This window comes from Equus asinus, chromosome X (genome assembly GCF_041296235.1).
Source record: "Equus asinus isolate D_3611 breed Donkey chromosome X, EquAss-T2T_v2, whole genome shotgun sequence".
Taxonomy (NCBI): Eukaryota; Metazoa; Chordata; class Mammalia; order Perissodactyla; family Equidae; genus Equus; species Equus asinus.
In genome coordinates this window covers 38,415,640-38,428,669 of record NC_091820.1, presented here as the reverse complement: position 1 = coordinate 38,428,669, position 13,030 = coordinate 38,415,640, and the positions used below count along the sequence as shown (strand labels likewise).

The 13,030-nt window shown below is 35.8% G+C and overlaps 1 protein-coding gene across 2 annotated transcripts in view; it reads left to right on the top strand.

Annotated features, from left to right (window-relative positions):
* The window catches only part of CLCN5 (chloride voltage-gated channel 5), a 133,077-nt gene that overhangs the window by 81,936 nt on the left and 38,111 nt on the right, over positions 1–13,030 (top strand). The gene's annotated exons all lie outside the window — the stretch shown is intronic.

Here is a 13,030-nt window from a genome sequence, read left to right as displayed (position 1 = left end):
TCATATGCTTATTTGCAATCCGTATATCTTCTTTGGTTACATTTCAATCTTTTGCCTATTTTTTAATTGGGTTGTTCATTTTCTTGTTGTTGAATTTTAAGATTTCTTTGTATATTTTGGATATCAGCCACTTACCAGATATGGCTTTTGCAAATATTTCTCTCAGTATGTGACTTGTTTTTTCATTTTATTAACAGTGGATTTTGCAGAGAAGTTTTTAATTTTAATAAAGCCCAATTTTTATCAATTTTTTCTTTCATAGATCATACTTTTAGTGTTATATCTAAAAAGTCATTGCCAAACTCAAGGTCACCAGATTTTCTTTTATGTTATCTTGTAGAAGTTTTATAGTTTTGCATTTTACATTTAAGTCTATGATCCATTTTGAGTTAATTCTTGTAAAAATTGAAGATCTGTGTCTAGATTCATTTTTTGTTTGCATGAAGATGTCCAGTTGTTCCAGCACCATTTGTTGAAAAGGCTATCCTTTCTCCACTGAATTGCCTTTGCTCCTTTGCCAAAGATCAGTTAACTATATTTGTGTGTTTCTGTTCCTGGGTTCTTTATTCTGTTCTGTTGATCTCTTTGTCTCTTCTTTTACCAGTATCGTACTGTCTTGATTACTGTAGTTTTATTGTAAGTCTTGAGGTCCGGTAATGTCAGTGCTCCGATTTTGTTCTTCTCCTTCAGTACTGTGTTGGCTATTCTGTGTCTTTTGCCTCTCCATATAAACTTTAGAATCAGTTTCTCAGTGTCCACAAAATAACTTACTGGGATTGTAATTGGGGTTGCCTTGAATCTATAGATGAAGTTGGGAAGAACTAACATGTTGATAATATTGAGTCTTCCTATCCACGTGCATGGAATGTATCTCCAATTATTTAGATCCTCTTTGATGTCTTTCATCAGATTTTTATAGTTTTCCTCATATACGTCTTATACATATTTTGTTAGATTTATACCAAATTATCTCATTTTTTCTTGCTAATGTAAATGACATAGTGTTTTTAGTTTCAAATTTCAGTTGTTCATTGCTGATACATAAGGAAGTAGTCGACTTTTGTATGTTGACCTTGTATCCTGCAACCTTGCTATAGTTGCTTATTAGTTCTGGGAGTTTTTTTGTTGATTCCTTTGGATTTTCCACATAGACAATCATGTCATTGTGAACAAAGACAGTTTTATGTCTTCCTTCCCAACCTATATACCTTTTGTTTCCTTTTCTTGTTTTATTGCATTAGTTGGGACTTCCAGTACAATGCTGAATAGGAGTGTTGAGTGCAGATATTCTTGTCTTGTTTCTTATCTTAGCAGGAAAGCATCTAGTTTCTCACCATTAAGTATGATACTAACTAGGTTTTTTGTAGATGTTCTTTATCAAGTCCAGGAGGTTCCCCTTCATTCCTAATTGCTGAGAGATTTTTGTCATTAATGGATGTTGGATTTTATCAAATCCTTTTTTTTTTGGTATTGATTGATATGTTCATATGATTTTTCTTCTGTAGCCTTTCATTACATTAATTTTTAAATTTTGGACCTGCTTTGCATGCCTGAAATAAATCACACTTGGTCAATGTATATAAGTTCTTTTTATATGTAGTTGGATTTGATCTGCTAGTATTTTGTTGAGAATTTTTGCAGTTATGTTCATGAGAGAGGTTGGTCTGTAGTTTTCCTTTCCTGTAATGTCTTTGTCTTGTTTTGGTATTAAAATAATGCTAGCCTTATGGAATGGGTTAGGAAGTATTCCCTCTGATTCTATTTTTTGAAAGAGGTTGTAGAGAATTAATATAATTTCTTCTTTAAATGTTTGGTAGAATTCACCAGTGATCCTATCTGGGTCTAGTGCTTTCTGTTTTGGAAGGTTATTGATTAGTGATTCAATTTCTTGAATAGATATAGGCATATTCTCACGATCTATTTTTCTTTGTGTGAGTTTTGGTAGATTATGTCTTTCAGGGAGTTGGTCTATTTTATCTACGTTATCAAACTTGTGGACAGAGAATTGTTAATAATATTCCTTTATTATCTTTTTTATGTCTACATGATGAATAGTGATGGTCCCTATTTCGTTTTTTTATATTAGTAATTTGTATCTTCTCTTTTTCTTAGTTAACCTAGCTAGAGGTTTATTAATTTTATTGATCTTTTCAAAGTACCAACTTTTGCTTTTGTTGATTTTCTCCATTGATTTCCTGTCTTCAATTTCGTTGACTTCTGCTCTAATTTTTATTATTTCTTTTCTTCTGCTTACTTTGGGTTTAATTTGCTCTTCTTTTTCTAGTTTCCTAAGGTGGAAGCTTAGATGGTTGATTTTAGATCTTCTTTTCTGATATATGCTTCTTTTCTGATATATTCAATTCTATAAATTTTCTTCTAAGTACTGATTTTGCTGCATCCAACAAATTGTGATGTTGTTTTTTCATTTTTATTTAGTTTAAAATGTTTTGAAATTTCTCTTGAGACTTTTTCTTGGACTCATGTGTTATTTAGAAGTATGTTGTTTAAACTTCAAGTATGTAGGATTTTTTCAGCTACCTTTCCGTTATTGATTTCTAGTTTAATTCCATTGTGATCCAAGAGCAGGCTTTGTATGATTTCCTTTTTAAAAATTTGTTAAAGTATATTTCATGGCCCAGAATGTCATCTCTCTTAAAGAATATTCTGTATGATCTTGAGAAGAATGTGTATTCTGCTGTTGTTAGATGAAGAATACTACAGATGTCAGTTAGATCCAGTTGATTGATGATGCTGTGTTCCACTATGTCTTTACTGATTTTCTGCTGCTGGATCTGTCCATTTCCAGTAGAGGGGTGTTGAAGTCTCTAAGATGAACCCATTTCTCTTTGCCATTCTATCAGGTTTTGCCTCGTGTATTTTTACACTGTGTTGTTAGGCACATATAAATTAAGGATTATATGGCTTCTTTGAGAATTGACCCCTTTATTATTATGTAATGCCGTTCTTTATCCCTGATAATTTTCCTTGCTCTGAAGTGTGCTTTGTCTGAAATTAATATAGCTACTCCAGCTTCCTTTTGATTAGTGTTAGCATGTTATATCTTTCTCCATCTTCTTGCTTTTAATCTGAGTCTTTGTATTTAAAGTAAGTTCCTTGTAGACAACATAGTTGGATATTGTATTTTTACTCTGACAGTCTCTGTCTTTTAATTGGTCTATTTAGACCATTGACATTTAAAGAGATTACTGATATGGTTGGATTAATATCAGCCATATTCGTTACTGTTTCCTATTCATTGCCCTTGTTCTTTTTTGTCTTCCATTCTTTTTCTGCCTTCTCTGGTTTTAACGGAGCATTTTATATGATTTTGTATGAATAGTTTCTATTTTTCCTCCTTTCTTGTCCTATCAATTATACTTCTTTTTTAAAAGTTTTTCTTTTTAGTGGTTGCCCTATGTCTACAATATGCATTTATAACTAATTCAAGTCTTTCAAATAACCTAATACTACTTCATGGGTAATACAAGTACCCTGTAACAGAGTATTCCCACTTCCTCTCTCCTGTCTCTTGTAACATTACTGTCTTTCGTTTCACTTGTTCATAAGTGATCATCACTGAAAACTTTAATGACATTATTATTTTGAACAAACTATTTTTGGTTAGATCAATTAAGAATAAAACAAAATATTTTACTTTAATTTATTCCTTCTCTAGCATTCTTCCTTTCTTTATGTAGATCTGAGTTTCTGACCTATATTATTTTCTTCTTTCTGTAGAATTTCTTTTAACATTTCTTGCAAGGCAAGTCTACTTGAATAATTTCTCTGAGAAAAATTTCAGTTTTGAAGGGTAGTTTCTCTGGATTCAGAATTCTGGATTGGTGGTTCTTTTCAGCCTTTCATATATTTCACTATTCTATCTTTTTGCTTGCATAGTTTCTGAAGAGAAGTCTGATATAATTGTGATCCTTGCTCCTCTATAGGTAAGGTGTTTTTTCCTCTGACTGCTTTCAAGATTTTTTCTTTGTCTTTGATTTTCTGCAGTTTGGATATGATATGCCTAAATGTGGATTTTTTTTGTATTTGTCCTCCTTAGTATTTTCTGACCTTCCTGGACCTGTGGTTTGGTGATTATCATTAATTTTAGGAAATTCTCAGTCGTTATTACTTCAGATATTTCTTCTGTTCCTTTCTTTCTTCTCATTCTGGTATTCCCTTTATGTATATGTTACACCTTTTGTAATTTTCCCATAGTTTTTGATATTCTGTTCATTTTTTTCATTCTTTTTTTTCTCTTTGCGTTTCAGTTTTGGAAGTTTCTTTTGACATTTCTTGAAGCTTGCTGATTCTTTTCCTCTGCTGTGTCCAGTCTGTTGATGAGCTCAGCAAAGACATTCTTCATATCTGTCACAGTGTTTTTCATCTCTAGCATTTCCTTTGATTTTTTCTGAGAGTTTTCATCTCTCTGCTTACATTACCCATCTGTTTTTGCATGTTGTCCACCTTTTCCTTTAGGGCCCTTAGCATATTAATCATAGTTAGTTTAAACTGCTGTTCTGATAATTCTAACATGCATTCCATATCTGACTCTTGTTCTGATACTTGCTCTGTCTCTGCATGCTGTGTTCTTTTGTCATTTAGTATTCCTTGTAATTTTTTGTTAAAAACTGGATATGATATACTGGTAAAAGTAACTGAGGTAAATATCTTTAGTGTGAGGTTTCATGTTTATTTGGGTAGAGGATAGGCTGTTTTTACTGTATGCTGTAGTTGTATGTGTCAGAGGCTAAAATTTCCTCTAGTGTCTTTGTTTTTGTCTGTCTTGTGTATTTGGGTTTCCCTAGAGATGGCTTCTTAAATAAGGTTTAAGACATGAGTTCTTTCAATTGTATTCCCCTGTTGTCATTCAGGAGCCCTACTGATGTGGTAGTAAGGTGTGTGGGAAGAGGAAGTATTCTATAGTCCTGTGATTGGGTTTCAGTCTTTTAGTGTGCCTGTACCCCTCAGTTGTGAACTTCACAAGTGTTTCTCAGTTTTGTTTTGGGGTTCTGCCCGTTTTGTGAGACAGGAGGCTAGAGGGAGCTAGAGTTGAGTTTTCCTTTCCCTTAAGTTGGTTAGGCTCTGGTAAAATAGTTTCTTTTGAGGGTAGGCCTTGTTGAGAAGAACAGAATGCTCTGTTGTATTGCAAAATGGCTACATTTCCCCTCCCCTGGCTGGAAGCACAAGGGGGTTTTTCTCTGGTTTTCACTGTGAGAACCAAGTAGGGCTTCTGGCAAAACTTATGGAAGTGTGGGGTCCCTCTAAGACTGGGTGCCCTGAGTTTTTAACTCTCAAACTTGTCTACACTGAGCCACCAGCGATTCTTCAATTACAATTTAGGTTCTCCTACCCTGGTACTGGTTCCCCCAGAGGTTTCTGCTCGTGTAGGCTGTGATTTTCTGTATCTGCCTGTCTTTCTCTCCAATTCTGGGGGCAACAGTTTGCCCTGTGACCTCAGTTCTCTGGTGGATCTAAGAAGACTTGTTGATTTTCGGTTTGTTCAGCTTTTTTCTCATTGTGAGGATGAGAGTGATGACTTCCAAGGACCTTACATGCTCGACCAGAAACCAGAAGTCCTTTGATTTTTACTTGGATATTTGCTTTCATCTTTTCTATTACCTTTATCTGTGATGACATGGATGTGTTCCTTTTCTGTTCCTTTTACTTCATTTTATTGCTTACATTCCCTGATGCAAAAAGTTATTTAATTTAGTACATATGAATTAATCCATTTTATCTCTTTTCATAGTCAGAAGTAATTTTGTCTATTCTCCACATCTGGGATAAATATACTATTCTGTGTTCTTTAAAAAAATCAACTTTTAAAAACCCCATCTGGAATTTGTTGCAGTATAGTATATGCTGTAATTCTATATTGTTTTCCATTTTTATATCTAGCAGTCCTTCAACTATTTACTAAAAAGTGACTCTTTCCTTATATTTGTGTCACTTCTCGTTTATCAACTTTTAAGTTCTTATAATAGTTTGTATCCGTTGCTAGAATCTCTATTCTTAATCCAATACCATAAGGTTTTGATGATAGTTTCTTGTTAGAAGATTAAAATCTGACAGGATAAGTGTGCCATATTTACATTTAAGGAAATATATACACTAGTATCCTTGTCTACTTACTCTTCTAGATGAACTTCACTATCAGTCTTTTAAGTTACATAAGGGGTTCCATAGGGACTTTAGATTAATATATAAATATAATATAGTTCAAATTAGGATGTTTCGTTCTTGCTACATTTAGACTTTCCAAGGGCATGATACATCCAAGAGCATCTTTGTTGACTTATGTCTTCCTTGTTTTCCTCCTATTTGGCTTTTATAAATTTTTAAAGTAATGTTGCATTTTGAGTTTATGTCTCTGTCATAAATAAATTATTATATTTTCTAGTTCTGTGGTAGTACATAGGAATGCAGTTGCTTTCTGTATATTTTCTAATTTCTGAATTCATTTATTACCCAGTTGTTAGTTAATATTCTTAGGATTATATAGATATGCATTCATACCACATATTCAAATATTCAATCCAAATATCAGAATATCGTATTTCTTCCTTTCCTATATGCATCCTTCGTTTTTTTCTCTTAGAATTTTTCTTGTACCATGTTAAATATAATTGGCAACGGAAGGCATCGTTGCCTTCCTGTAGTAAGGGGAATGATATTTTGCTACTAGAATTTAAATATTCTATACCGTGTCAAGAAAGAAATCCTACACCTGGAATATTGAAAAAATTTTAATCCAGAATAAATGTAAATTAAAAAAATCCATTCTTGACATGTGTTGAGATAATTATCACTTTAAAATTTTCTCTCTTAATCTGGTAAATTATGTTGATAGTTTCCCTTGTGATACCAGTCTTGCATTCTTGGAATAAACCCTCCTGTTTATAATAGGCAAATCTTTCAATGTGATCCTATATTCAGTTTGTTCAAGTTTATTTAAGAGTTTTACTTGTATATTCCAAAGTGAAAGTGATGTATAAATTTCATGTGTTGTCTTTGTCAGTCCAGGCAGGCCCTTGTCCTTGAACCTCAGGGCACTTCCATGGGCATTTTATTTATCACTTCTTCAAAGCCTTTATAACAGGGTGTTATTATATTTGCAAAATCTCTAAGATAAAATCAAAGAAAAGCTGATCTGCTAAGGGAAGATAGCATATTATTATTATTTTTATTTTATTGAGGTCATATTGGTTTATAACATTGTGTAATTTCAGATGTACATCATTATATATCAGTTTCTGTATAGACTGCATCATGCTCACTACCAATAGTTAGTTTTTTAAAAAAGTATATTATTTTTTAATTTTAATTTTTCTGAAATTTTAAAGCCCTTTTTTTCCTTTTCTTTAATGAATTATCTACTAATATCTTTTGCCTGTTCATCTGTTGGGATTCAGTTTTAATGATTTGAACAATCTCTATATATCTATTATTCCTTTGGGAAAAAAATTTATAGGAAATATTAGTTTGTCATTTGGTTCATTTTCATAGCCGTCAACACAGTCTCTTCTGACTGGTTTGTCCTCTTTCACCTTCTCACCAATCATGAGTGTGGTCCAAGTACAGTGTCTCCATTCTGTGTTCTTTCTCTGCTTCAACAATTCTCAAAGAGCAGTCTGGGAGTTCCTGAGACCCTTTGGGGGGGGGGTCTATGAGGTCAAAACCATTTTCATATTAATGTTAAGACATTATTTACCTTTTTCACTCTCCTTTTCTCATGAATAGACAGATGATGATGTCATTGCTCTGATGGCTAATGGAATATGTGAAGCAGAATCCAGCTGTCCTCTATTAAGGCAGACATTAAAAAGATTTGCAAAATGCCTCTCACTAATTTTTTTAGTTTTAGAAACTATAGATTTTTTCAAAAAATGTTAATGTTACCATACAGTGGGTTGAATAATAATCTAGTTTATACTCCAATTCCAGTTTTAGTTACATTATTTTGAGAAGCAGAAATGAAATGTGAATATTGGAGAGTAATCTCTGAGATGCCATAGGAAGTGCTTATTTCAAAGATTTGGGCCAATCCTTAACCCAAAGCACCTTCTCTACCAGTCGGAATTGTATTAATATTTAAATAAATTAATAAATATTTAAATGCATTAATAAATATGTATTTTAAGCATTTTGGGGTCTTAATTTATAATTCAGTAAATATCTGTAGAGATAACCCATATAAAGAAAAACTCTTTAGGTTCCTCAATAATTTTGAAGACTAAAGGGAACTTGAGACCAAAAAGTTTGAGCGGCTGCGCTGATACTGCCTTCTCTGAGTCCTGTCTTCTCTCATAACTCCTCCTCAGCTGTAGAATGCCTCCCAGATAAAGACCACACTGGGAGAAGAAGCACTATTATTTCCTCCTGGGACTTTTTACCTGCAACTCCGACTGGTAGAGAAGGTACCTTGGACTAAGGATTGGCCCAAACCTTTGAAATAAGCACTTTCTATGGCATCTCAGAGATTACTCTCCAATATTCACATTTCATTTCTGCTTCTCAAAATAATGTAACTAAAACTGGAATTGGAGTGTGAGCTAGATTATTTACTGAGATCTCTCTTTGTGTTCAGCACTTGGGTACACAGATTTAAGTCTCTTTGTCTTCAAGTAGCCCAAAGTATAGTGTGTAGACAAAAGGTGATTTTATGTATATGCCAGTTTTTATCACCTTCAGTGTTATACTTAAGATTGTGTTAATGTTTTATTTTTAATGATATGACAATACTTGTATCTTGGTCAATTGTATAATGCCTCTCTTAACCCTTTCTTCCTCTTGCAGTCTCCCTTTTCCACATTTGCAGTATCTGGCATATGTTATGCAGAATGCCATGTGCAGGTCAACAGTTATTTTTGAGGAGCAAAAATAAGAAATAGAAAAGTTTATTGCTTCTTTGTGCTTGTTAGCATTGGAATATGTGGTATATGTTCTATTTTCATTTGAAGGGTCGTGTATGTCGGCCCACCTATTGGTTTGTACATTTTTTTTTGCCAGTTGGGCTAGTTGAGATGGATGTATTAATTTATTTTACCCAACATGTGTCACTGTCACTAGTAAAACAAGATGCCAGTGTGCCATACCACAAGCAAGCACTGTCCCGCCCACCCCACCTGGCTCTTTCAGTACAACTTTTGGGAATATGCACTCATCCTCCCCTTTCCCCCCTTCCTCCTCTATCCCAAATCACCTACATTGAAACTGAAAGTAGTAAACTGCCTTCCTAGTCCTTTCCTCCTCTCTCTTCCAGCCCAATGCTGCCACATCTCCTAAAATTGTGTTTTTATCATATTGTTCCTCAAAAACCACAGTGACTCCATTGGCTTCCCAGATCCTTTATGGTCTATCTCCATTCATTTGCTCACCTAATCTGTCCTCTAGTCAAGCACAAATGCCAGCCTTATTCTCAGCTCAAGCCTTTGCCATTTTGTTTCCTGGGCCTGGAATACCCTCTTTCCTCCATGAAGCCTTCTCTAGCTTACAAACTCCCCTCCATTTTCTGAATGCCAGTTGCACCTTTATTGTAACAGTTTAACACTTAGCTGTTGTGTAATTGCATTATGTGAAAGTTTTCTCCCCAACTAGACTATAAATTCCTTGAGAGTAGTGACAGGGTAACAAACACTTTTTGTATCCCCAATTCCCTACCCTCATAGTGCAAGGCATAGATGTATTGAGTGTCAACCATAAATATGTTGATTGGCTGTTAACCCTTCCTCCCCAACTGGAATCCTCCTCAATGTGCATTTATTGAACATTTACTCTGGAACAACACTAGAGTTGCTGGGACAACAGAAATGAAAAGGACATGGTGTAGTGACAAGACTCAAGTGGAAGAGATTATGCAATCAACATAGATGTCTGAACAAAGGGAGTGTTGAGGGAAAAGCCTGTTCGAGCTGGCCCTAGATGGATTGAATGGGATTTAACCAGGCTGAAAAGAAGATGGGAGGGCTGAATGGGATTCCAGATAGAGTATCTGGCCGGAGCAAAGGCACTGAGGCATAAATGTACATGGCCTGGGGGGGCAGCCAGTGGTGTAGTGGTTAAGTTCGCCAGCTCCACTTTGGCAGTCTGGGGTTCACCAGTTCAGATTCCAGGCACGGACCTATGCACCACTTATCAAGCCATGCTGTGGCAGGCATCCCACATATAAAGTAGAGGAAGATGGGCACAGATGTTAGCTCAGGGCCAATCTTCCTCAGCAAAAAAGAGGATTGGCGGCAGATGTTAGCTTAGGGCTAATCTTCTTCGTCTTCAAAAAATGTACGTGGCCAAGGGGCCAGCCCAGTGGTGTAGTGGTTAAGTTTGTGTGCTCTGCTTTGGTGGCTTGGGGTTTGTAAGTTCGGATCCCAGGTGCAGACCTACAGTGCTCATCAAGCCATGCTGTGGCGGTGTCCCACATATAAAAAATAGAGGAAGATTGGCACAGATGTTAGCTCAGGGCCAATCTTCCTCACCAAAAACAAAAGAAAAAAGTAAAGTGCATGGCCTATGTGGAGTATAACGAATTTGTGGCAGGAGATAAGTCTATCTAGATAGATGAAATCTAAATTTGATAGAGTCCTGAATGCCATGCAGAGAAATTTAAACTTGACCCTAAAGGCAATGGGGAAAGGAACCAGCTTATGATTTTAAGCAAGAGAGTGACAAAAGGCACTGAAGTGTCAGCTATGTAACACAAATATCAACCAAACAACATTTTCCCCTGATTTCTGTTCTCCCTATATGTAATCCACTAGTTGGGAAAATAAATCAAATCCCCTTACTTTGTTCCTAGCCTACCCTAAATTCTAACTGACCTCAGGCTGGTGGCCATCTAGGTATTTGATTTATCCACATGTGCCAATCTCTGGACTGATGTGTCATAGTGAAGTTCCAAAGTGTTATGGAAAGAGCACTAGGCTTGGAGTTCAACTAGATGTGGGTTCAAATCTCAACTTTAAGGAACTTTAAGTTATTTCCTCATTATTCTGCTGCTTTAACTTTTTCTCTTGAACTCTTTTATATCTGCAAAATAAAACCAAAGACTGTAGCAGAGTGGATTGTCCATGGGCAAATATCACTTTGAGTTTTACTGATTGTATTTATTTCCTTTACTGAACTCCTATTTATAGCATCTGTTTTCCTTGATTTACTTGCTGCTTCTAATTTTCTTTAGTTGACCCTTTGTTTCTATGTACTTATCAAGGAAGCACTTTCAAACCCAAACAGTGAACCAGATAGCTGCTTCAGGAAATGTTTGGAATGAGACAGGTCAATTTAGATGGATTGCTCTGTGTCAGTGGATTACAGGAAGGAGTTCATAAAGTCCTATTGGGGAAACTGAAAAGTTTTCCAGCTTCTCCTTTGTTGAGTCTTCAGCTTGTAGTGTCATTATTTTGTTTTAATGAATTCCCAGAACAATAGGTACACCCATCTGAAAATATGACTACAGGACATATTCCAAACCCAAATATGAATTATTTTTGGACTCCCCATACTTTTTCTTCCTATAATTTGTGTGGCTAATGTAGAGTTACTGGAACTGTGTATTTTAAATCATTTCCTGAATGAAACATAGAACCAGTGGAGAGAGAGGGAAAGGATTCTGCATCATTTTGCAATTTTCTTGCTTTCTTTCAGTGCTGGTCACTGTATGGAATTCATGGGCATTTAATAAATTTAAATGGAAAGAAAACCCCTTGAATTGTGCTACTCTATTAGCTTTGGTTGTTCTTGTCAGCTAAAATGGTGCTTGTTTTCAAGCTAAGATTTCTAGAAACCTGGAATACCTACTCTTGAGAGTGAGTGCTTTTTGGCAGGTTGGTTGAATGTAGTCAATCCCAGAGTTAGACAAACATTAACTGCAGTATTGACTCTGAAGCTGCCTGCATTGAAAAGGAAAGTTGATGTGGAGGGTGGGGGCAGGGAATATGCCTTGTTTGGATTTTATTATTTGTGTCTAGGTTAATGTTATTTCCACTGTTTTTTCATTTTCATCCAGTTGAGTTTGAAGTAGTAACAAGTGTCCAGTGGAGTTCTTGGGGCTTCAGGGCTGGAGCTTGAGGTAGAGATAAGAGCTGGAGATAGTAGGTCTCCTTAAAGATTAAAATAAAGTAAATCAGAGTAAGACAGGGAAGGATGTATTATCTCAGTCAGATCCAGAACAAAGTAGACAGGCTATTTTTTTCTTAAAGATTAAAGACGCTTCTTCCTGGGTGACAGGAGGGAAGACGGAGAGATTCAGCATTTCCTATGTGTTGTTAGAAATAGGAAAAAACTGCTAAGGATCTCCTGGTAGGTGAGGTTCCCTACAGGCAGCAACTGAGACAGGGAATTCCATGTAAGTGCACTGTTGTGGGAGTGCTGGGAGAAGGGGAGTGAAGGAAGCAGGAGAGAGCAGGGGGAAAAGTCTGGGGGGGATGCAGGATTGGCAAGCGAGCGGCCCATTTGATCCACATAGCAAGCTTAGAGTTTTTGTTGGTTAGGAAGTGGTTTTATGATCAATAGTTTTGTACATATTAGTACTGAGTAGATGACCCTGCCTTCCTTGCTTGACCGCATGTCACTGTGTAAGCACGGTCATGTTCCTGGGGAACCTTTTGTTTAGTTCACCTCTGTGCAGAGTGTAAGCTATTTGTGCATACTAAAGAGGGATATTGAGAATGCATTTCTTTTATTTATATTCATCTTTATCCATAAGTGAACTTTAGGTATCCCTTGGAATATCTGTTCTCTTGGTTTCAACCATCACCTTGATGTTGATAACTCCCAAATCTTTGCCTCTCAATCTTCATCTCATCTGGCCTACTCAGCATCATTTTTGTATCTGTCTCTCTGTCCCACAGTCATTTGTATATAGTAGGTGGTTCATAAATCTCCCTTACACTTCTGTCAGGCTGTTCTCTTTATTACAAGTGAAGTGTTGTGAAACTGAACACATGATTTGGAGCTTAACGTTTTTTAACAACTGACTTGGCAAGTTACTTAGCCTCTCTGAGCTTCAGTTTCCCCATCTGCACCAGGAATGATAATG